The 22,649-nt window shown below is 46.1% G+C and overlaps 1 long non-coding RNA gene across 1 annotated transcript; it reads right to left on the reverse strand.

Annotated features, from left to right (window-relative positions):
• Nucleotides 1-656: 656 nt before the first annotated feature.
• Nucleotides 657-20,868, reverse strand: LOC139045732 (uncharacterized). Its single transcript, XR_011504783.1, has 5 exons — nt 19,747-20,868; nt 19,072-19,167; nt 18,153-18,981; nt 5,467-5,534; nt 657-1,821 (listed from the first exon to the last, which is right to left on the reverse strand). It is a non-coding gene; the product is annotated as an uncharacterized lncRNA (long non-coding RNA).
• Nucleotides 20,869-22,649: the final 1,781 nt, after the last annotated feature.

The following is a 22,649-nucleotide window of genomic DNA, read 5'->3' on the forward strand; positions in this document are numbered from 1 at the left end:
AGGTTGAACAAGGAAGGGGATTATGGATATTTTGCTTGTGTGTGTGTGTATGTGTGTGTGTGTGTATTGTGTCTATTAAGCTTCTCTCTGTTTGCCAAGTTTTCTTTATTGAGTATGACTTCTTTAGTAACTAGCAAATGAAGACTCGTGCCTGAATACCCTGTGGCATGGTCCGGTCCTTTTCTTAACCATAAGCATCATTAAAAGTCAAGCATCCTGGAACACCTGTTCCATCTTCACGGCGTCAGTGAACTGTAGAGTCTCGTTGGTAGCAGTTGCTATCTGGGAAAGTCTACCAGCTCTGAAGGAAACCATGATGCCAGTCTCCATAACAAAATCCAAAGGGTAGTTGTCTGAAACATTTGCAAGTGGATGGAGGAAAATTCCCTACCACTTCTACTAGGCCTATGAAGATAGCACAATAATGGTTCTTACAATAAAATAGACTTTATCCAAGGACACTGTCAGTGTAGATAATGTGGCTTTCTTTATTTAAACTCTTGGTCTTTTGGTTTTCTGCCAGTTTTTTCCAGAACAGAGTGAATTTACTATGTGTAGAGTAGGCAGCCTCAACCATTTCAAGCATTCGGGTTCTTTATAACCCTAACAACAAAAGTCTGCAACATCAGATTATAGTGTTCGTTATGTTAATGAAGTCACGCTTATGAATGAAAGACTTTGATGCATTAATTCAGTAATCTTTTAAGATGATTTGTTATATTTTAATCCCAATAGAGTCTAAATACATATGCATATATATTTTTATATATACAAGCGTAATATACTTCTATGCAAAATCTAAGTTATTTCATATGAATAATGAAAACCAACTTCTTAGCACTTACTGCGTGAACCAGGCATTGTGCTCAGTGCTTTGTAAATATTATTTTTGTCAATACTCACAGCAAACTTACGGTGTAAGACCTGCAGCCACTCCTTCTACACATGGGACACTGGTTGGAGAGGCTGTTAACTTGGCATGGTCATGCAATGGACTTAACCTTGACCCTTGAGCATGTAGCTCACATGGTTAAGGATAACTGGTTCTAGTTTCACAAAGCCTGTTTAACACTGCAAAGAACCAATGGGACTTGAACTATGTTACATTGCAAACTTCTATAAATAGGATCAATCTAAACATTTCTAGGGAAAAGCTCTTCGGTATAGAATCTTGGAATGGCTACTTGTTGAAAACTGAGACTTGACTCCAGACCTCTGATAGCTTCTGTGATGTATGTAGGTATTCGTATGCTTGCCAGGATATTGAAAGCATGCCTTCATTTTGCAACATCACTCATAGCCAGGAAGACCCAAGTGCCCTCGAAGAAGCAGCCTGGTGTGCTGGACTTCCGCTGGCCCCACACTGATGGCCACCTTCCTCTTTCACTCACTGGGCCTGTTACTGTGGGCAAGGATTTTTCTCTCTCTGGCTTCAGTTTCCTCATCCATAAATGAATCGAGCAAGAGGTTTGGCCTGTGAATGCCAAGCTCTTGTACCCAAGGATCCTGAGACATAAAAGCAATGAGGTTTTATTCCCTCTGATCCCACACACACAGCACAGACACAGGCACTTAAATGCCTCCATTTGAGGTTAGACTATTTACAAAAAGATTCAACAGTCTTACCCTCTTAAAGATTAAGCTCTTTTTGGTTTAGGGTTTTTTTCTGGGGGCAGGAAGGGGGGTGTTTTGCTTTGCTTTTTCCCAGATTCCACTAATGTTGCAAGAATTAGAGCTGGAGGCTTTTCACCTGGTCTCAGACCTGGGCTGGTCCACTCCATTTCCCCAGCACCGACAGGCAGACCGTTTGTGTCCAGGCAGCTGTAGGGAGAAAGGGAGATACTGGTGAGCCCAGCTATGGAGGCCCAGCCGCTGAGTCCTGGGGGTGCCATTCCTTGCAGCCGGTTCTAAGGGGCGAATCTGTGTCGATCAATGCATTCATTTACTCTCTCCCAGCCTCTCCCTCAGTTAACACCCCAGCGCACACAATACCAACGAAGGCGATTATCTCTGCTAGCATAATTCCTCCCTAACATCTGCTTTCGCCCATAACACTCCACTAATTTTTCCCTCATTTCATTACACGTAATTTTCTTCCAACACAAGCTACATGTATTAAGTGGTAATGACTTTCCAGTTAAGAACAAATCGACACCAAGGGCCCCCCGTCCCCCCCACGGTTGCCTGCAGAGCCTGACTCTGGCTATTAGAGATAAATTCGGTACCTCAGGAAGCTACAGTGAGGTAATCAATCAATTAAGCGGTTAGGACATACATTATCAAACTTCCACAGTGCAGGGGGCAGGGGGCCATGCTGATCTATTTGCCATGAATTTTTAGGAATTCAAAAAAAAAATGAATAAATAAGATTGAGAGCTATTATACAACCAGGCTATAATTTGCCACTCAAAGTCGGAGGCTGGTTTTGTCAGACTCAATGCTGCACAGAGGATGGGGAGGGCCTCGGGCCTTGGTGTGCACTGTCTGGGTAGGAATCCTGGCTCTGCTGTTTATTAGTGGGTCCTGGCCACATGAGGGGACCTGGAAGTCTGAGATCCCTGCCCTTTAGGAAGGAAAAAGGACACCTGGAATTATAACTATTACTACCTTGGTTCACGGTGGGGATTAACAAAGAACATGCATATGGAAGCACCTGGCCAGTGACGAGAACTCAGGAAACCTTAATTATCTTACTGCCCCTCTTAGTGGACTTAGGAAACAGAAGGTGACAGAGATCATCAAAATGCTCACACCAAACCTAGAGTTAGATATCATCATTGTCATCACCATTGTCATCACTTTTCTCAGGTTTTCAAGAAACAGCCAAAATATATAGAATCCTTCCTGAAATTCCATTCAGACTATTTGCCAGTTCTCATTCATCTGCTTTATATGTGTCCTCTTTGTGCCCAAAGCTCAGTTACCTCATCTGTAAAAATGGGTGTATTAATGTTCCATCCACCACAGCAAAGCTTATTGGAAGACCTAAACAAAGCATATATTAAACTGCTTTGAAAATTGTCAATCACAAACATGATAAGATTTTGTTTAATAATATCATTTAGCTAGTGGTATTTTTCCAAAACTGAGTCCATCCTATGCATATTGTATGTGTCTGCAGCGTATATGAAATGTTACCCACATGGTTCAAAAGACAAATTAGCTGCAAAAACTGAGGACAAAGAAGACAACACTGGGTAGATCTGACAATATAAAGATAAAATATTAATAAAGTAAAATAAAGAGACAAAATATTTTCAACATAGGTCAGACTATAATATGTAAGTATGCTTGTGATTCCTAATATTAAATTCTTGCAAATCAATGAAAAAGAGAAAGAAAAAATAAAATAAAATATGAATTATAATAACAGTGAACAATGCTTACTATTTGCCAAGTCACCTAAAGATTTTATGCATTTTTAGTTAACAAGAAAAGGTCACAAATAAAAATGAGCAAATAAAGAAATAAACACTGAAATAACATATAAAAATATTAAATCTGTTTATAGTCCAAGAAATGTAAGATAACATCAAGGAGATATGACTTTTCATCCCCAAATTAATAAGGTTTAAAAAAACTGACTTCTCTGGTGCTGATGCATGAGGAAAAGATGTTTTTGGCTGCTCTTGAGAATATAGATTGGTAAAAACAAAACCCCTTTTTGGGGAACAAATTTCCAATGTGTATCAAGAGCCTTAACATATACCTACCCATTGACCCATGAAAGGAGTTTATCCTTAAAAAACTTAGAGCCAGCCCTCATGGTCTAGTGGTTAAAGTTCTGTACTCTCACTGCTTCAGTGGCCTGGGATCATTTCCCTGTCATGGAACCACACCACCCGTCTGTCAGTTGCCATGCTGTGACAGTGGCTCACATAGAAGAACTAGAAGGACTTACAACTGGGACGTACAACCATGCACTGGGGTTTTGGGGAGAAAAACAGAAGTAAGGATGTTGGCAAATCTGTAGCTACCAAGATGTTCACACTTTGCTGTTTATAATATCAAAATATTTGAAGCTATGGAGTCCAGTGCTGGTAGACTGTGGTCATTAATTGAGCAGTATTTATTGAGCAACTACTTAGTGCCAAGACTTGTTCCAAGTGCTGAGGCCACAGCAGAAAACAAGGAGCACCAGGTCCCATTCTCATGAATCTCCAAGTTATGATATATGCACAGGATGGACTATTATGGATTTACTTACTCAAAATATTTATTTGGGGCCTTCTGTGTTCCAGGCACTGCTCTAAATCTAAAGGACACGTCTTTGTACAAGGCAACAAATTCTTGTGCCCACTGAGCTTACATTCTAATTGGGAAGATAGGAAATATATAACTAAACATTACTCTGTAGCAGCATATTTAATGATGTAGAAAAAAAGCATATTATAAGAAGTGAAAATGGTTATAGGACAGTGCACGCAGTATGAAACCACTTGGGTAAATAAGCAAAACTGTTCATGCATATGCATTTCTAAGATATGAGAAGCATTTACACAAACTTCTAGGCAGTAACATCTCTAGATTTTTTTATTTTATTCATTTGCTACTTTTATAATTAAAAACAATTTTAAAGCAAAGACTACTGATACACATGGCAGGTCCATGCTTGGCTATTGATTCCATTTTTTGAAAGAAATCAGTTGATTTAAACATTGTGACAGCCTCAAGATTTGATTTCTTAATAACTAGGATCAATAAAATAAAATGGGTGCTGAATCATTTTCCAAATTTTGTGTTTCATAATATAGAAGAGTTCAATCCTAGGCTCTGAAAGGAGGAGAGGACCTTAGAAGTTATCTTTACCTCGATATTCACTTCGCAGTGGAGGAAATTGAAGTCCGCAAGCATTAGGACACTTGCTGGAGAGGTGAAGCAGGACCCGAGCCCATTCAACTGAAACTGACTTCGCTTTACTGTGTTTTCCATGCACAACCTAACTGTCCATCTCCAGCTGATCCCAGTTGAATCCTCAACCTAGCTCTCTCCCTCAAGATCTCAAAATGATGGAGGCAGGGAGTGGAGCAAAAATGTTGCCCAAATTATTAGCTGTTCCCTGATAGATGCTACCTTTAAATAAAGCCAAACAAAAGTTAAATAAATTGTAAAATCCCCTTAGAACAGATGTAGCTCCTAGGTCCTGCACGCAGACAAAGGGAAAATGAGAAGCGGCAGAACGTAGGAGCTGTATTTGTGATTGAGCTATTTTATTTCTGAACCAAACTGATCAAGATGCTGTTCTAGAAATTTGTGAATGTAGCTTGAGTTACCTGGAAAGCAACAAGTTAGAAAATGTCATCCTCATCATCAGTGACATTAGGATAATTTTTGAGGACAATTATTAGGATATAACTATAGGGCACTTTAGGGGTTACAGATCCTGTTTGCACCCATCTCTCCTGGTGATCTTGCGCCCAGTTTCTAGGTGAGCATGTTGAGGCTCTGATAACGGGAGTGGCTTACCTGCAATCCCATCTCAGAAATGGAACAGAGCTGGAACAAACGATCTGCCCCTGAGCCCATGGTCATCTCTTGCAAGAAAGAGTGGGAAAAGGTTTGTTAGGATAGGATTGTTGAATTCAAAAACCTTTTCTGAAATTTGGAGAAGTAATGCAAAGTCAAATCGAGAAGTTATGATTGTTGCCTTATTTTCTCTTTTTAATGAACCCAAAGAAACCCATTGTCTAAATTCCAAAGATCCAGCTGTCTGTTTTGCCTGTCTTCTAAACCTTTCATTTTGTTTAGTTTTGTGACCAAAATATCCTTACTCAGCCAGATTCTCATGCCAAGCAGGATTTTAATTTTTTAAGAAGTAAATTTGAACAGGATAATATGGGAGCTCCAAAGAACAGTAGTCTATGAAAAACAAATCGTTTGTTTATTTGGCCATTTGTTTCAAGACAAAAGTGAAAACATGGGGCTGAACAGATCAGGAGAGGCTTCCGGCTATTTCCTCTGAGACTGTAAGACTGGGCAGGATGAAACGTGAATGAAAACCATGCCAGATGCACACGGCGCAAACACAACTTTCTGTCGCACGCTGATTTGGTTATTTCTTTTTCTCTCAGACGCTAAAGGCCCCAACACTCTATGGCTGGAAAATAGAGTCGTACGCAAAGTGATTAAAAACGCCCCTTTGCACCAAGCCAGTTCTGACACAAAACACCTTCTACCCCAAGGGGCTCACAGGGCGCGTCTCCTCATGGACTTCACGGCTGAGATCAGTATCACGAACGTGTCAGAGAAGAATGCTGTCTGGATGGCTAGGAGTACGATTTTATTTGCTTCCATTTAACCACTATTTTTCTTGCCCGCCTTCCCCTTCTCCGCCTCCCCCATCGCAAGATGTCTGGCACCCAACGTCTGGCATGAAATCTTACGGATCTACATTTTCCACAGGGCTGTGACAACAGGTTTCAACTTGACTTACCATCCCTGGGAACATGAAGTTTCATTTGCTTATTTCTGAGGACAAGGAGGGTTGTAGCCCCTGGTGCTGAAAGGGGCATCTTTACATTAGATTGGATTTTTTTAAAGAGAAGATGAATTCATCTGTCATGATTTATTTAAGCAAAGTATTTTTATTGTATTATGTATTGTAAAGCACATTCCGCTTGTGTATGTCATTTCGTGGCTTTGTTGTTTTAAAGTTACGGTTAGCCTTGAGAATATCCACTGGCAGAAACCTGCATGTAGCATCCTAAAATGTTAGCAATAAAAGGATGTAAGGAAGGAAGCTTTCTGTCAGTTGTGATGTATTCATTCAATAAACCAAACCTGGTTTTTACAAACTAGGGAAACTGAGGCCAGAAAACACAAGCAATTTGCTCAAAGTCAGAGCTGGTTCATCACAATGCTGACATCCCTGAACTGGAGTCAGGATATTTTGGGACCACAGATTACTCATGTCATTGACATGGTCTTCAGGATGCCTTAAATATTCATTTTATTTTTTGCTTTAGTCATTCTTTTATATCACAACTATATCTACTTCGAAAATGTGGCCCTTCCATGTAATACTATCTTTCTGGACTCAAATATAGCATTAAGAGTTGATTATTTTGCAGAATTTTTAAAATGGTTTCCCCACTCTTTTTATTTTAAGTGATACTGTGCTTTTGTTGATTTTTAAATTGGAGGATACCACCATTTTTAGCCACTTCAAACAAATTATGGGTTGTGTACACGAAACTGATTTTACAGGGAAGGAAAAAGGGATGGATGGATGGATGGATGGATGGATGGATGGATGGATAAATAGATGGACGAATGAATGGATGGATGGATGGATAGATGAATAGATTAAGGGATAGATAGTGTGGATGAATGAATACATAGATAGATAAACAAATATATATTTATATACTCACAGATGATACCATATTAATAATAAATTATATTGCTTTCCACAGAGATCAAGCTAACAAACACTATGCATGCATCTATCTCTTTGAACTCTTTCAGGACAGAGCTCTCTTCCTCCCTCTGTCTGCAGGTCCCCATCTAGGACCTGAGACCAAGTAGATGCTAAAAACATGTGTAGAACCAAAAACAGCATCTGCACCATCAGAAGGACTGAAAGTTACAGAAAAGCCCACGATTAGATAGAACCTTATCAATGTAACCAGCCCTGGCCTGGAATCTTCCTGTCTCCAAGTGGGCCCTCTCCCCTGTCTCAGCTTTTGGGGGCCTCTCTCTCGGCTGCAACTGGGGTTTGAGGACATGCCAATCCCTTTCCTGAAAGACCAATCTGGGGTCTGCTCAATGCCTGTGTCCCTCCTCCTCCGGTTTATTTATTTTTTTGTCTTTTCCCTTCTCCCTGGCCCTCCCTCTGGTGTGTTTACTGGCAGCAGCCAGAAAGACCACCCTTTCCCCCTCTCGCCTCGGTTCAGCTGCACCTCTCTCCTCCAATAAACCGTTTGCATTCCATCTGGCGAGTGTTCGCTCCGAAGACATTTCCCTGTCAATCTCTCCCGCCACATTAAAAATCTGTCATTACGATTGCATCGCCGCCTGGCTCCTGAGATTTCTGACTGCTTTATTGCTCTCCTCATTTTTTTCTCTTCCCTGCTACAGCCGAGAAGCAGAAATAAAGGTTTGTTGTTGAAACATGGCCGGGAGGAAAGAAGGAGGCACACATCTGTCAAGGTATTACCTTTCTTCAACCAGGGATTAAGGTGTTTTACGGCACTCGCTACTGAGCATCACACTGAATAAATTTTCTCAGTAGAACATAAAAATGAACTCATACATTTTGAACCAAGTTTCCTTCTTTCGAGCCAGCCTGGATCATTATGCAGCGGCACCAGCATACAGAGGGGACAGCGAGTCAGGAAGTCCCTCGGACTCTCCCCACCTCCCGCCTAAGCTGCATTATTTAAATGCCAGTTGAGGCAAGAGAAGCATCTGGATTAAGGGGAGATGCTCAGGCTTCCTCATCTTGTGGGAGAGAATGGAAAGATCTAGAAGGAAACTGGCCCTAGTTTCCTCTCGCTCAGGCCTGGCAAAGCCCTGCTCTTCTGTGAAAAATTAGATCAAGTCAGTTTCCTTGGGGAGTGCCCCTTGATTTCTCCCACCGCCTCCTCACTACCTGCTCTCTAGGAACACTTATACGACAACTGTCTGTTCCATGCCTGCTTCCCGCTGGTCTGTGAGCTTTTTCAGGGCAGGGACACCTCCTCCCGCCAGTGCCTGTGTGTACGAGACTTTGCAGTATCTACAAGCAGTCTCACTACCCAACACTTTTCAAGCTGTCTCTCTGAATTCTCGACTTTGTCCATGGGCTAGCCCCTTTAGTACTTCCAACCACCCATCTCAGTGAACTATTCGTATTTTCACTTTACAGATGAGCAAACTGGGGCAGAAAGAGGGCTTCGTAGCTGGCTGAAGGTCAGACAGCTGCAGGGACAGGTCTGGAGTTTGAGGCCGGCAGAGTCTGTGCTCTTCCGCACTGTTCCATCCTGTGGAGGGCGGGGAGCCCAGGGAGGGGGTGGGGCAGGCTTTGAAAGAATTTTCTGACACAGCAAGGTGTTGGGAGGAGCAATGGTGCCTGGGAGCATTATATGTTCCAGGTGTCCTCTGTTCCTGTACACAGCTGTAGTCCCACCCAAAGCTGCAGTGGCTTATGACTCTGCAGAGCCCAGGATTGGTGCTCCAGGCTCGGATTTCCTCTTCCCTCCCTCCAAACACACACACATTCTTTGTTCTCCCTACAAACTAACCTCTCTGCCTGTGATATCCCCTCACCTGAAATTCTCTGTCTCTCTCTTTTAGGGAAGACTCCTATTCATCCTTCAAAACCTTTGCCCCTTGGTGCAATCTCCATTTACCTCTCAAGAACGGGTAGAGAACCTCTAAGAAGTCATGCAAACCTTTCTTCACTAAGTTTATTGTACGCCATCTGTTTGCATGGCAGCCTCCCCAACAGCAATCCGGCATGCCAGTCAGTCACTGAGTGTTTTCTGTACACATTAAGCCCACAGTAATCCTTGCAACAACCCTAAATGACACTGCTACCCTCTTTCCCAAAAATGGAGGGCAGACCTGTTATTTGCCACCACAACTGCCTTCTCGCTGATTACAAGAAGACCCTTTTGTTTTCCCAAGGATCTAATGGGGTTAGCAGTAGAAGAGGGCCTGGAGATGGTTTTGGGGTGAGGGATGGATCAAGGCTCAGGGATCTGGGCATTGCCTGGGACCTGGGGCTGGTAACTGGTGAATCTGGAAGCTGGTGCTGGTTTCCATGGTTTCCAAAAGTGACCCTTGAACTTACCATCCCCCCCCAGTAGTCCCGTCCTCCATGAGGTCGCAGCGGGGCCCCAGGAGCCTCATCTGAATCCCCCAGACCCCAGCGCAGATCCTGGCACACAGCGGTCCTCAGAGACAGAGAGTCTGCGCTGCTACCAGAAACCTTCTTCAAATGCCAGACTTAGTTTCCTGGACCAGCAGTGCCGCTTGCTGGGAGTCTCAATGCCGAGTTCCATCATCTTGCTATTTCCCAGGCACTCTCTCTTTTTCCATTTTGAAAGGTCCACCTCCCTCTGATGTCCACAGCCATTGGAGTCACCCCGGCCTGCTCTTGGTTAATCCAAGTCTCAGATTAGACTCCTTCCCACCCACATGTTATTTTTGTCAAAACTCCATCTCAAGCCATTCCTAGGACTTGAAGATGGCTGATCTGTTTAGGGCTTGGCCAGAGTAACCGTTGGACTAAACTTGGGGTGATAAAAGTGAAAGGTTTTCTTGTGAACCAACCAAAAACATCAAGACCCCTAAAATGTGAGCAGTGAAGTACTGCCCGAGAGAAGCTCTTGGCAGCGGTGTTGAAAAGAAGAGCATGGAAGGGGGTGTCTGAAAAGAGCTGCCACGTGGGCTGCAGGCCCTACCCTCTCCCTGAGATCGTTCTCACTGCTGTTCTTGTTGCCACCCATAAGGAGGGGTGCCACTTCCCTCTGAACCTTCAGGAACGGGTGATGCTAGAGCCTTTCTTGGTTTCCCTCGGCCCCAGGACCTGGGCACTGCAATTTTTTTTGGGGGGTGGGGGGTCGAGGCACTGCTATTTAAGAAATAAATTTAATTATTTAAAATTTACCAAAAATAAAATGAAAAGAGAAGCAGAGGATAAAATATGGGAAAGCATGTTTCATTACAATCTTGTCAAAGGGAAGGCCTTATTTCTAAGTGAGACATAAAATGGAGAATCAACAAAAGAAATGTTTGATAAACCTGAGGATGCAAAATTTTTGAATTTCTGTACCCACAACCACAAGATAGGAGAGAATATCTGCAACATACAAAGGAGATGGACAGCCAACTGACATAAAGGGAAACAGAAATTGCTTACGGACCTCAGAAGGTTCTGATTCTTCCCAATAGTCAGAAAAACTCAGATTAAAACAGCAAAATGAGAATTGAATGAGATCTATTCCCCTATCAGAATGGAGAATGCCAGAGAGTTTAAAGGTGTTGGCAAGGATACGAGGACTAGATCCTGCCACATGAGGGCTTAAATTGCCCAACCTTTCTAAAGGGCAATTCAGGCATATCCACATATGATCAAAATTAAAAGTGCACAAACCTTTGTGTTTTATTCTACAGATATTTTCACACCTACATGCAAAATATCTAAAAGCATGTTTATTGAAGCGTAGTTATAATGGGAAGAATCTGCAGCAACCGAATGTTCATCTAAACAGGAGTCTCTAGCCATATGATAATCCATCCACCAGAGAGAACTATACCATCATGACAGCAATGTACCTGGACGGAATGGTCAACAGACGATTATCAACTGAATAAAAAGGAAGAGGCAGGACAGCGCATCACACAGAGGGACAAAGGCGCACTCTTGATAATGTATAGTCTATTTCTGGGAAAATGAATACAATTAACAGTCATCACACAGATGCAAAAGGGAATTTTCCTTATATACTCATTTTATATTGTTTGAGTTTTTTGCAATGCACATGTATTATTTGCAATAATTTAAGAGTTAATTTTATTTTGAGTGCTCTACTAAATCCTAGGGGTCATCCTAAGGGACTAGCACATGGCTATGTGCAATGGAATGGCATCAGCAGAGTGGACGTGCCGCTCCATGGCCAAACAATGGGCTATGAGAAGTTGGATGCTCCAGCCTAGTTCATATGGGCCCAGAACACAATTCAGGGAACTCTCCTGGACCAAGGGACACATGACCACAGTCTTTTCTTGGAGGCTCTGAGCAAATGCCCCCCAGTCACTTTATGTTGCCCCATTCAGTACACTTTCTGATCAGATAGATGGGCCCATTGGCAAGACCATTGTGATTGACCTTGGCTGAGCCCTGAATGAATGACCTTCCAGAGAGAGCTTATCAGTGTTGTCCTGGTCAGCCACAAGGTAAAGTCCAGACCTCGCCCATTACTAGGTGATGGGCACAAACCCAGGAATAATTACCCGGGGCGTTGGACCGTTTCCTGACAGCCCTTTTAGCCAGAGACCATATAACACCAAGTCAAATCTAATTCAGTTCACTTTCTATAGGAGGAAGAAAAGGAAAAAGAGGAAAGTGGCAAAACTTGAGACTATCCTACGCTCTAAGCACTGTGGGAGATCGACATTTTTATCAGATTAAATCAAATATTCTCCCAGTGACAACTCTAAGTAGTAAGTATCATCATCCACATTGAACAGAGGCAGTTGCTGAGGCCCAGCTGGGGGCTGGAATGGACATGGTAGGATGCAGGGTTCTCGGGCCTTGAGGAAAAGATTCCTTCCATTACATCTGCCTACTCAACCTGGACAGTGAGGCAGGTGTGCCGAGGCTGTGGGGTCAACTTGCCTGGACTTGAGCCCATCTCCACCACTGGAAAGCTGAGCAGCCTGGGGTGATATATCGCCTCTCTGTGCTTCAGCTCTCTCATCTGTAACGTGGAACTTACCCTATTGTGCTATTGTGAGGATTAAATGAGATATTCCTTGAAAGCACTCAGCATTGTGCCTGTCACATAGTAAATGCTCAATAAACCTGAGCAATCAGTTTAACCCACCTTGCCAAAACGTCCTCGTTTCAGCTTCATTCCCTAATTGGAATTCACACATACAGAAATGAGGACCCTCTGTTAAGTTTCCCTTTCTTCCTGCCCCTCCTCAATTATTTTCTTTTGCTTTGTTCGTGAATTTATTTTTTCTTTGTGACCCTTTCATAAAATGGGTCCTGGAGTCCAAAATGCTGTCAACTTGAGAACATTAATCTGAAATCCCCATAAGGATGTGTAATGTGATTTATAGATGCATTTTCTTTAGTTTAACAATATCACGTTCACATTTCGGCCTCAGCAGGCTTCATCACCCTGCCAAACTCTGGAGTTTTATTGTTGCATCAAATAAACTGTGGTTATAAATCATCCCCAGATGTCAGCCTAATTATTTAGAATGAATGGGAACCTGCTGGATGGGGCACTTCGGACACGCACTTGTGTGTGTTCCTGAAGGCCAGCTTCCTCCCGTCCTGGCCCTGAGAGCTCCCAGGGCTGCTGCGGAGGGACTGGCTCCTCTCCCCCATCCCAGGGACTTCCAGGCTCTTCCCGTTCCCTTCCTCCAAGAAAGTCCCCACCCATGCTGGCTTCCAGGAAGTCGGGTTTCCAAACAGGTTCTTGACTGTTACGCAGAGAACAATTTCTTCCTCATGATTTTCGACATCAATCATTGAGAAACAGTCCTGGCAAGTATATGGGCTACTTGCTGATCTGCGGGAGAAGACAGAGATGGAGAGCCAGGGGCGTAGGGATTCAGGGTGGGGTGGGGGGCGCTCAACATTTACAAACCAAAACCCATAAGCTCACCCTTTGTCCCCACTTAGGAAGCCTATGGAGGAGGATGGACATGAGCCTTGAGTTTTCTCATCTTAAATAGAGATACAATTTTCCAGAAAATCCAGCCAGAGAAGGAGGGCTTATTGTCTGTGGCTCCCGCCACGTCCCCAGAAAACAGCCTTTGCTGATGGAGTTTTCCTCCTTTCTTCTCGTCTTCCCTGTGGAGCACTTGCTCTGTGTCAGGCGCCGGGATAAGCACCCCTGCTGGTCTCATCCCTCTTCATCCTCACGTTGGCCGTGCTCGTGAAGAGCTTTTCCCTGTGAACACGGGGAGACCTGGGCTCAGGGAGCTGGTGCCCCAGGCAAATACAGGTCAAAATCAATGTACTCCACTGCACCCCGCCCTCTTCTTGCTAGTGAGGACCTGCACGTGGGTTTCCTTTAGAAAGTCCCTTGGCAAACCTAATACTTTGAAACATGTGCTTCTGCATCCAGGCCTCTTTCACGAAGCCACTTTAAGAGTGATTTATGTTTAAAAATGCAAGCTCAGCAGAATGGCACAGCGGCTGTGTTCCCCTTGTCCCGCTGGCTCCATTATCGTGAGGGGAGTCCTCTGCACGGGAGAAAGCTTAGCCACGTAGCAGGCCCCAGCAGCTGGCACCAGACCCCTGTGGCCTTCCCGCTCAAACTCAGCCTCGCTGACCTCCCGCCCCGCCGTGAGCAGATGTGCAGGTGGTTGCCCCTGAGACGCGTCCGCAGTCACTTGGGTGGGTGTTTAGCCAGTTGACACCATGGCTTGTGGTTTCCTCTGCTGAAGCTTCCTCCTAAATGGAGCGTTCCAGGGCAAGCCTACAAACCAGACCAGGCCACAAGCCCCAACTTGCATCAGCAAAGAATCTGACTAACCGAAAGTGGGTTTCTTGGTAGGGACTTAAGATAGTGGAGGTCTCCAGGATTGGGGGTAGGGAGAGTAATGGTGACATATTTTCTTACAGTTTGTATACGAGAGATATTTTTTAGCTCCCAAACCTTCTACCATGTTAAAAAAAAAAATCAAATTCAAACAAGGATAAACAAATGCACATGAGTACGTGGAAGAAGGAAAGTTGTTTGAGCAGCAGAACATTATAAAAGGAGAAAAAGAGATGACCCAGGGTCTCGAAGACTGTTGGCTTGTCTGCTGGGGAAATAGCTGCTGTCCTGCTGCCTCATGAGGAAGCTCAGATGTGGGAACAAGGTGTGAGCGTTATTGCGCTGTAGGGTGGTGGGAAGGTGTGAGGGGTTCATGTTAAGGTGTTACCCAAACATACAGAATGTGAAGGGGAGACCTTGAGAGGAGGAGAGAAGAGAAGAAAGGTTCTAGATGGGTCTCCAGCAACCGTCCCAGGTCACACCCTCTGCTCAGCACCAGGCAGAGAAGGAGACGCTAAAGACACTCAAGTTCACTCTGAGATGCCCAAGTTCAGTCAGAGACACCTGAATTCACTCAGAGATTCCCAAATTCAGTCAGAGATGCTCCAGTTTAGCCAGCGACCCCTAAGGTACAGTCAGAGATACCGAATTCAGTCAGAGACACCCAGAGTTCAGTCAGAGATGCCAAGATTTTAGAGAGAGACACCCAGAGTTTAGTCAGAGATGCTCTAGTTCAATCAAATACCTCCAGAGTTCAGCCAGAGACACCCAGAGTCCACTCTGAGATGCCCAAAGATGCCTAGAGTTCAGTCAAAGATGCCCAGCGTTCAACCAGAGACAACCGGCCTTCAGTCAGAAACACTCAGAGTTCAGTCAGAGATGCCTAAAGTTCAGTCTCTGACTTTTGTAGCATAAGAAAGAATCTGTTTTTTTGAGGAACCACAAGAAATATTTAAGAGTTTAGCTATCCAGCTTCAGATGACACACTATGCCTGCCATCTCCATTCTAGGAAAATTCCAGAAGTCCCCTTCCTTAATCCAAACTTCAAATCAAGGTTAAAGTTCAAAATGTTCCATGAGAGCAGTGAACGCTGGGTGAAAAGATCACGTCAGAGCGCCTCAGTTACTTCCAATTCTCCAGGAGTGCATCTTTGCAGGGAAAAGCATTAGTTTTGAGGTCAGACTTTCTGGGTTGAAGCTGAGCTCTGTAACTTGCAAGTTCTGTGAACGTGGGCAAGTCAGAAAATCGTGCAAAAGTGAGGAAAGTGGTACTTTTCTCCAAGTGCTATTATGAGGATGACATTTGATAACACATAAAGTTCCTGGGAGAAACCTTGATGCAAACTGGGTCATCAGCAAATATGAACCCCTTCTTCGCTAAATATCGTACAGGCAGAATTCTGACGTTGTATGAAGGAGGGCGGGCAACGGGAAGGAAGGAGGGAGAGTGGGAGGATGCATGGGAGGAAAACTTCAGAAATAGCTCCATATATAGCATCTAAATTCCTACAATGTTTTCAAACCTTCCAAAATTTCTTCCTGAAACAATATTAGCCTTAGGTAAATTCAGGTGTTTTAAAGTTGAATTTGTGACAAGCTATTTATGTACAAAATCTCTCCCAAACAAATACAAATGATTAATTTCCTTATTCCTTTAAGTCTAACTCATCAATGACCGGCTGGCTAACTAATTACTTTACTGACTGGATAAAAATATCAAGGATTCGGTTTCCCTTAAGAAACCAGCAGGAATAAGAACTCAGTGATGATCACGTGCAGAGCCAGCCCAGGCTCGAAACTCCAGAGAAACTCACACGGGAGAGGTCCCCCCTAAGATGTGAGGATGATGGGAAGGGATAAGCTAGTACTAACCAGGACACTGGAAACAAGGCTGACAGGAAATTTTTGGAATTGTCCGCCATAGAGACCAGATTCTGTGATCGGTCAGCGGCCAGCCCGGTCGACCCTGAGTGGCAGATCCCAAGAAGGAAGCACGGCCTCGAATTTAGCTCAAATGCCTCCTGTTTCACTCATAGATCCCTCTGGAATCAGAGAGTCCTGCTGGACTGGGACTGAGAAGGAGCCCTAGCAAGTTTTTCCTGGTCATCGCTGCAGTCTGTACCTGACGAGTCTCAGCCAGCAGGAATAGCGTGTGCAAAAGCATGGCAGCGGGAAATAGCTGCTGTGTCCTGGAGATTCGGAGCCTTGGCACTTTCCAGGCACTGTGCCCCATAACCCGTGTGCATCAGACCTGGACTGCTCACCTTAGGTCTTATTTTCCCCATTTCACTGATGTGAGAACATGAGGCTCAGAGGGTGTAAGTGAGTTGCCCCCAGTGACAGTTCTGTGGGACCACCTCCCAGGATGGAGGCCTGTGAAGGGGTATGGGGATGGGCCGGATGATAAAACCTCCCCTCAGAAGACTCTGGACTTTGTTCAGGGGATGAAATGCAGAGAACGAAGGGGAAACACTCTGAGGTGCATGTGCTGGAGGCTGAGGAGCTAAAGGAAGACATCCCAACACTCATCGTGAGTTCACATCAGAGTAAAATTACACAGAAAGTTGGGGACTCCTGGCAGCCCCCTGGCTGCTCTGATAGGACTTCTCTCTTTCCATCCTTGGGTCCCACGCTGAGGGGAGGTGGCTGGACGGGGGTGTCCAAGGCCCCAGCCATGCCTGACTCCCTCCCTGGCCATGCCCCGTCTAGTCCTGAGGGCCGGGGGAGCTGCTGTCTCTGATGTGAGCTGCTGTGAGCTATGCAACGTCAGTCAGGGGCCAAGTGTGGTCCATCGCCATCCTGGCCCTGGTCTGCCCTGAGCAGAACCGTGTACAATTAGTTATTGCACCGACTTATGTGCAAACGGAAGGACTGTCAACTCAGGGGCAGGTCTGGCTGAGTTTCCACATGTCATCAGAGACAGTCCCGGCTCCATCTCTCCTCAGCTGGTGGACTTGGACCAGGTGCTGGCCTCCTTCCTTCTCTTTTAGAGAAGAATACGAATTAAGTTTTCCTTACCTGTTTTCTGAGATCATTTTGGCTAAGCCTTTCGGTGAGAATTATCACAGTTTTAGGTGTTAGGCGTTTACGTGTCTACCTCTTGAGGTGAGAACGAGCTCTCTGAGGTCAGGACTGGGCAGCATGCAGTGGTGGAGTTTGGCAAATATTGATGAAGCTGACCTGTGACAGGAGCAGAGGCTGGAAGAATGAGACAGCCACTGTCTCCAGCCTCCAGGAGGAGACAGCCATTGTCCCTGACCTCCAGAAGATCGCAGTCTGAGCTAGCTAGTTTTAACTTTTCTTTTCCATCACAGAACACCTGATGAATTTGTCCACATGTCCACATAACAGGTTCTCTTGAGCAACTACTTGTCCCAACCGCTGATCTGGACACCTGGCACTGTGTGCCCAGAGGGATGGAGAAGGCAGGTCGCTGAATGCCACCCTTCTCCAGCACCAGCGGGGTTCTTGACTATGCACAGAAGCTCAGCAGCACCTTCATGAGATGGAGAAACCCGCTCAGAGAGATGACACTGGGTTTTTCAAGCTTATTTAAAAGTGCAAACCATTCCCAACTCCCAGAGCGTCAATCCTGATTAGTGACCACACGTGAGATTAAGCGCCTGAGCTCTTGGTTTGCTGGCATGGAAGTGGAGGGAGGGAAGTAAACCTGTCGGGTCCCCAAGTAGAAGGTGGAGGGTTGATCACTGAGCTAGGTGTGTGCGCTGACAGGCCTTCTGAGGGGGTGTGACTTCAAGGATGAGTGGGTCAGCTGGTGAGGAGAACTGGGAAGGACATCCAGGCAGAGAGGACAGGACAGCGGGAGGCAAGCTCCGCTAAGGCGGGTGGCAGGTGTGGAGCGAGTGACCCATTTGTGGTTTCTATTGCTGAAGAAGAGAATGTGAGTGAGGGAGGGTCTAGGAGAGACAGAAGCAACCTCACCTGGCCCGGGACAACGGGCTTGTTTGGTACCTCCAGGCCAGGGTCCTCGCCCTCTGCTCTGTTGACATTCGGGACCGGATTGTTCTTTGCTGTGCGTCTGTCCTGTGCACTGCAGGATGTTAGCAGCCTCCCCGGCCTCCACCCACTAGATGCCAGTAGCATCTCTCCCCGAGTTGTGACAACAGAAAATGTCTCCAGGCATTGGCAAATGTCCCCCAGGGGCAAAATTGCCCCTGGGTTGAGAACATTGCTCTAGGTGAAAGGCTGCAAGCCTGGAGAAGCCGTGGGCGGCACTGCAGCACTTCCAGCCTGGCACACAGTAGGTCCTCAGTGAATGGTGCTAAGACTCCTCTGCCTTAAGAAACAAGGGCTACTGCAAGGTATGCAAAGGTTCTGGGTGTCCAAACGTTCTGCAATCAGCAGGGCCAGACCCTTGTCAAGCCACTGTCCCCTGGGCTGGGAGGCCTCAGTGGGCACCACCTCGGGGGCCAGGTCATGCTGGGTGGCTGTTTATCTGTGTGCCCAGGGCTGCCTGCTGGGCGTATTAGAGGCCATGAAATAATGATGAGGCCTAGGAGGGGTAATTAAAAGCCACAGTGACATTGATCTGCTGAGATTTCTGAGCGAGCCCAGAGCACACGGGGTGACTCTCCATCTTACCTCATGCAGGCCCAGCCTGATTGGCCCCCTGGGCATTGCTGGGGCCGTGGAACCTCACCTGTGGCCGAGAGACTCCCAGGGCAGCAGCCAGCCTGGCTTCAGAGGCTGTGAAAACAGTCGGCCTGGGCCTAGGGGGGCAGGCCTGCTGCTGTGCTCGGCCCTGAGAAGGCTGGAGACAGCGCATCTGTTAAAGACACAGTTACCCGTTCTGCATGGTCTCAAAGGTTAACCTTCTCCCTCCCAGGCCCCAGAGACTCACCCCGGGTCTCTGCTCTGGGGCCACGCTGCCTGTCCTGGGGAAGAGAACGTCCATCTTTGCACTTCGGGCCTCCACGGCCCACAAGAAAGGTGCAATCTGGAAGCAAATTAAGACGACAGTTCTTTCTTAACAATCTACCCTGGGCTGAGAACTGTGCCTACTTTAAAAAATAGGAGCATGTAATATGTACTCATAGCACTCTTTGCAAAGCTGGACACTTTGATCTGAGGAGTCATCATTTTCTAGCTATTATTGCTATGTACTGGTTATTGGCTTTTTTGTTGTTGCTTTCGTTTTAAAACTGACCTAGTGACTGGAATTAACAGAGTCAAGACAGTCCTGAGTCTTGGCCTGGCTTCCACCACTTGAAATCTCTATCTTGGGTAAATCGTTTCAAGACACTGTGTCTCAGTCTCCCTGTTGGTACATGGGGATAAAAGTAATCAATGCCATAGGTGGGAAAGGATTTCATGAGATGATGTTTGCAAAGTCCTGAGCACTCAGGAACTTAGTTCATTCGCCCCACTGCTGTGTGTTAGATTCATTCCGTGTTTAAGATCCTCAGGTCCCAGAGGTCCTGTGAAGTGGCCGTGAGTGAGCCCACTTTACAGATGAGAAAACGGAGACGGCAAATCCTTTCTGAGCTGGGATTCCACAGGGAGCCTCCACACTCACCGCATCTCAGAGAGGGTACTGGAGCGCTCGCTCTGCAGTAAGTGTGGCTTCCAGCGGCTGGAATCAGACAAGCAGAGCCAGAAGCCCAGGACTGCCTTCCTTCCCACCCGCCCATCAACTTGAACTGGCAGGCGCTGCACCTGGTTACGTAATTGCAGCCTCTGGTCTTCCTCTGTGAAAACCTCACCTATTTTTTTGCTCTTCGCCTGGGCCACATGGCGGGGGGATGGGAGCTGCACCCCTGCTCTTCGTACTGTAAAGGAAGTAGCAACCCTATCAGATGGGAGGAGGAAGACGTTTTCTTGGGGCCTTGACAAAATAGCCCGTCTCCCACGCGAGTGCGAGCCTGCGGTAAGCTCGCTGGTCTAAATACGGAGAGACGCTTGTTTCTTGTAAGTTGCCCTGAGTGGGGAGAAAGATTCTTCTGTATTTTGGAGAGGACGCTCTGAATTAAAGTCTTAGAAAGTGCCGTCTTCTTATCATCTCTGCCTCACTCCACACTCTGTATTTGTAACAAGAGTGGTACATAAGCTTTGATGACCAACAGCCATGTGGAGGCTGGGGGACATCTGAAAAGACTCGAAATTCAATGCACAGCATTGCCAAACCCCTGTTTGGAGAGAGGCTGGGAGAAACGAGTGACTGTCTGCTGAAGGTCCGTGGTACACGTGTCTACTTATTTAAGAGACATTTGATCTGATTTTCACCAGGCTCCTCAACGTCACGACAATCATAGACACCATCAGCAGAATGGTTCCTGAGCATCAGACCCATGCTGGGCATTTATTCGGTTCAAGCTGCCTTGCTGGGAGCAGGTCCGTGTGTCTCCCCCAACATGCTGAGGTTGGGTGACGTGCCGGTGACAGTGCCATCCAAACCTGAACCCATCCAGGCTGATGGCAGCCTGCCCTCCAACGCTCTGTTAGAGAAACTTCTGCGCTCCGCATGTACGTTCTGCTTACAAACGACATTTAGTTTACCAACTGAAATTGTGCACAGCTCTTGGGTTGCCGTACATACCACCTGTCACTTATAAACAGAAATACCTTCTCTTGCCTCTCAGCCCAAACCAGTCCATAACGTTATAGTCATAATTCCAAAAAGCTTTGTCAATCAAAACTCATTTTCATCGTTTATCTGGTAGCAAAACTTGACCTGAACTGATGAAATGAATATAAATCTATTTATTGTCTTCATCTTTCCCACATAGTGTGCATATTCATACATTTTGCTCCAGAAATATTAATGCATTCTCTATGTAGGTGCTGACCCAGATTCCTCTGGGGGGTGTTATACGGTATACGATGATGAGACATATTAACTTCTTACAATGTGCCAAATTCTGATTCCTGAAATGCATCTGGCCCCAGAGTTTCCAGAAAAGGGACCGTGGGCCTCTGAATCAAAGTTAGTGACCCACTTGGGAGCTGTGTCCTGCAGGCAGCAGTGAGTGGTGGCAGGTGGAATATGGACCTCGAGCCTGATTCTGGCTGAGGCAGCAGAGGCCTGGGGCATCTTCAGCCAACGTGGAACTAATGGGAGCCTCAGTTTCCCCACTTTCAAGAGGGGGATAGCAAAAGCATCTCCCTTGCAGGCTTGCTGTGAGGTGGATGTGGTTTTATGCGTAAGATTCTGCCTTCGGCGGCCGTTCTGGGTGCTTAAAGGTGGTCCATACTTTCATCTGCTCTTTGTAAGGATTTCTAGACCTGATGCAAACATGTGGTGAAACTTTCACTTCTTTGGGTTCGCTGCCCTCGGCTTGGAGTAGGATGTGGCTCCAGGGAGCTTAGGCTGGGGTAGGTAACAGCACACTGAGACCTGCAGAGGCCATGGCAATTAGCAGGAGCCACCAAGACCTTTTCAATATTAATTAGCTGTCCCCGACCTGGTGCTGCCAGGACTCCCAGCCTCTCGGGAGCTCTCAGGGACGCTGCGCTCACAGAGGAGCTCAGCCCTGACCACGAGAGCTGAGTAAATAGCACAGAGTTGGGCCTCCCAAGCGCCATGGGTGATGATGCAAGGCTGTCCCTGTGCTCGGGTACAGGGCAGGCTCTCCGTGGAGGGACTGGGCACAAAGGGGAGAAGGAAAGTGGGAGGGGAAGCACTGCGTGCTCAGCCTCCTGCTTCTGCTCTGAGGGCTAGATTTCCCCTCCTCTCGTTTGTCTCCCTCTTGGCCTCTGTTCCCATCTCTCTGCTTTCCTCTTGCTTTAAGTCTCTCTAGCTCTCCCTCTCTCCGTGTGACTCTGACTCTGATCCGGTCCCTCTCTCCTTCTCCAGGTGTCTCTGTACCATCTCTTTGCACGTACACCCTCAAGGGCACTTAGCTGCCCTCTGAGCACAAAGCTCCGTGGATGTGACATTCCCACTCTCCTCCACTGAAGCCAGGGTTCTCTCCAAAAAGAAGATAATTCAGAGAATACAGGAGAGTTTGCATTGTGTGGGTGAATTTTCCACTTTATTTCAGACATAGGTATTCATTCAACAGATATTTATTAAGTGCCTATGGCTTACCAGGCACTTTTTGACATCCTGGGGATACAATACTGAACAAGAGAGAAAGTCTTTGCTCTGAGAGTGGCCTGGGGAGAAGGCAACAGACAAATAGGGAAGTAAGACCAGGTATTTCAGAGGGTGTGAGTGCTGTGAAGAAAAATGAAAATGGATAATTGGATAGAAACTGTTGGCAGCAGGAGTGGATGACCAGGGGAGGAGTCTCTGAAAAGGGGGCATTGAGGTCATTGAGTGAAAAGCATGTTGCTAACTGGAGGAAGGTAGAGGAAACAGGAAGTGCAAAGGCCCTGAGGCAGAAGCCTGCTTGACACATTTAAGGAACATCAAGGAGTGTGCAAGCCACAATGAGAGAATATAGGGTCAGGGAAGCTGAATGTTTTCTCAGCTAATCG

The sequence above is a fragment of the Equus asinus genome, chromosome 7 (genome assembly GCF_041296235.1).
Source record: "Equus asinus isolate D_3611 breed Donkey chromosome 7, EquAss-T2T_v2, whole genome shotgun sequence".
NCBI lineage: Eukaryota > Metazoa > Chordata > Mammalia > Perissodactyla > Equidae > Equus > Equus asinus.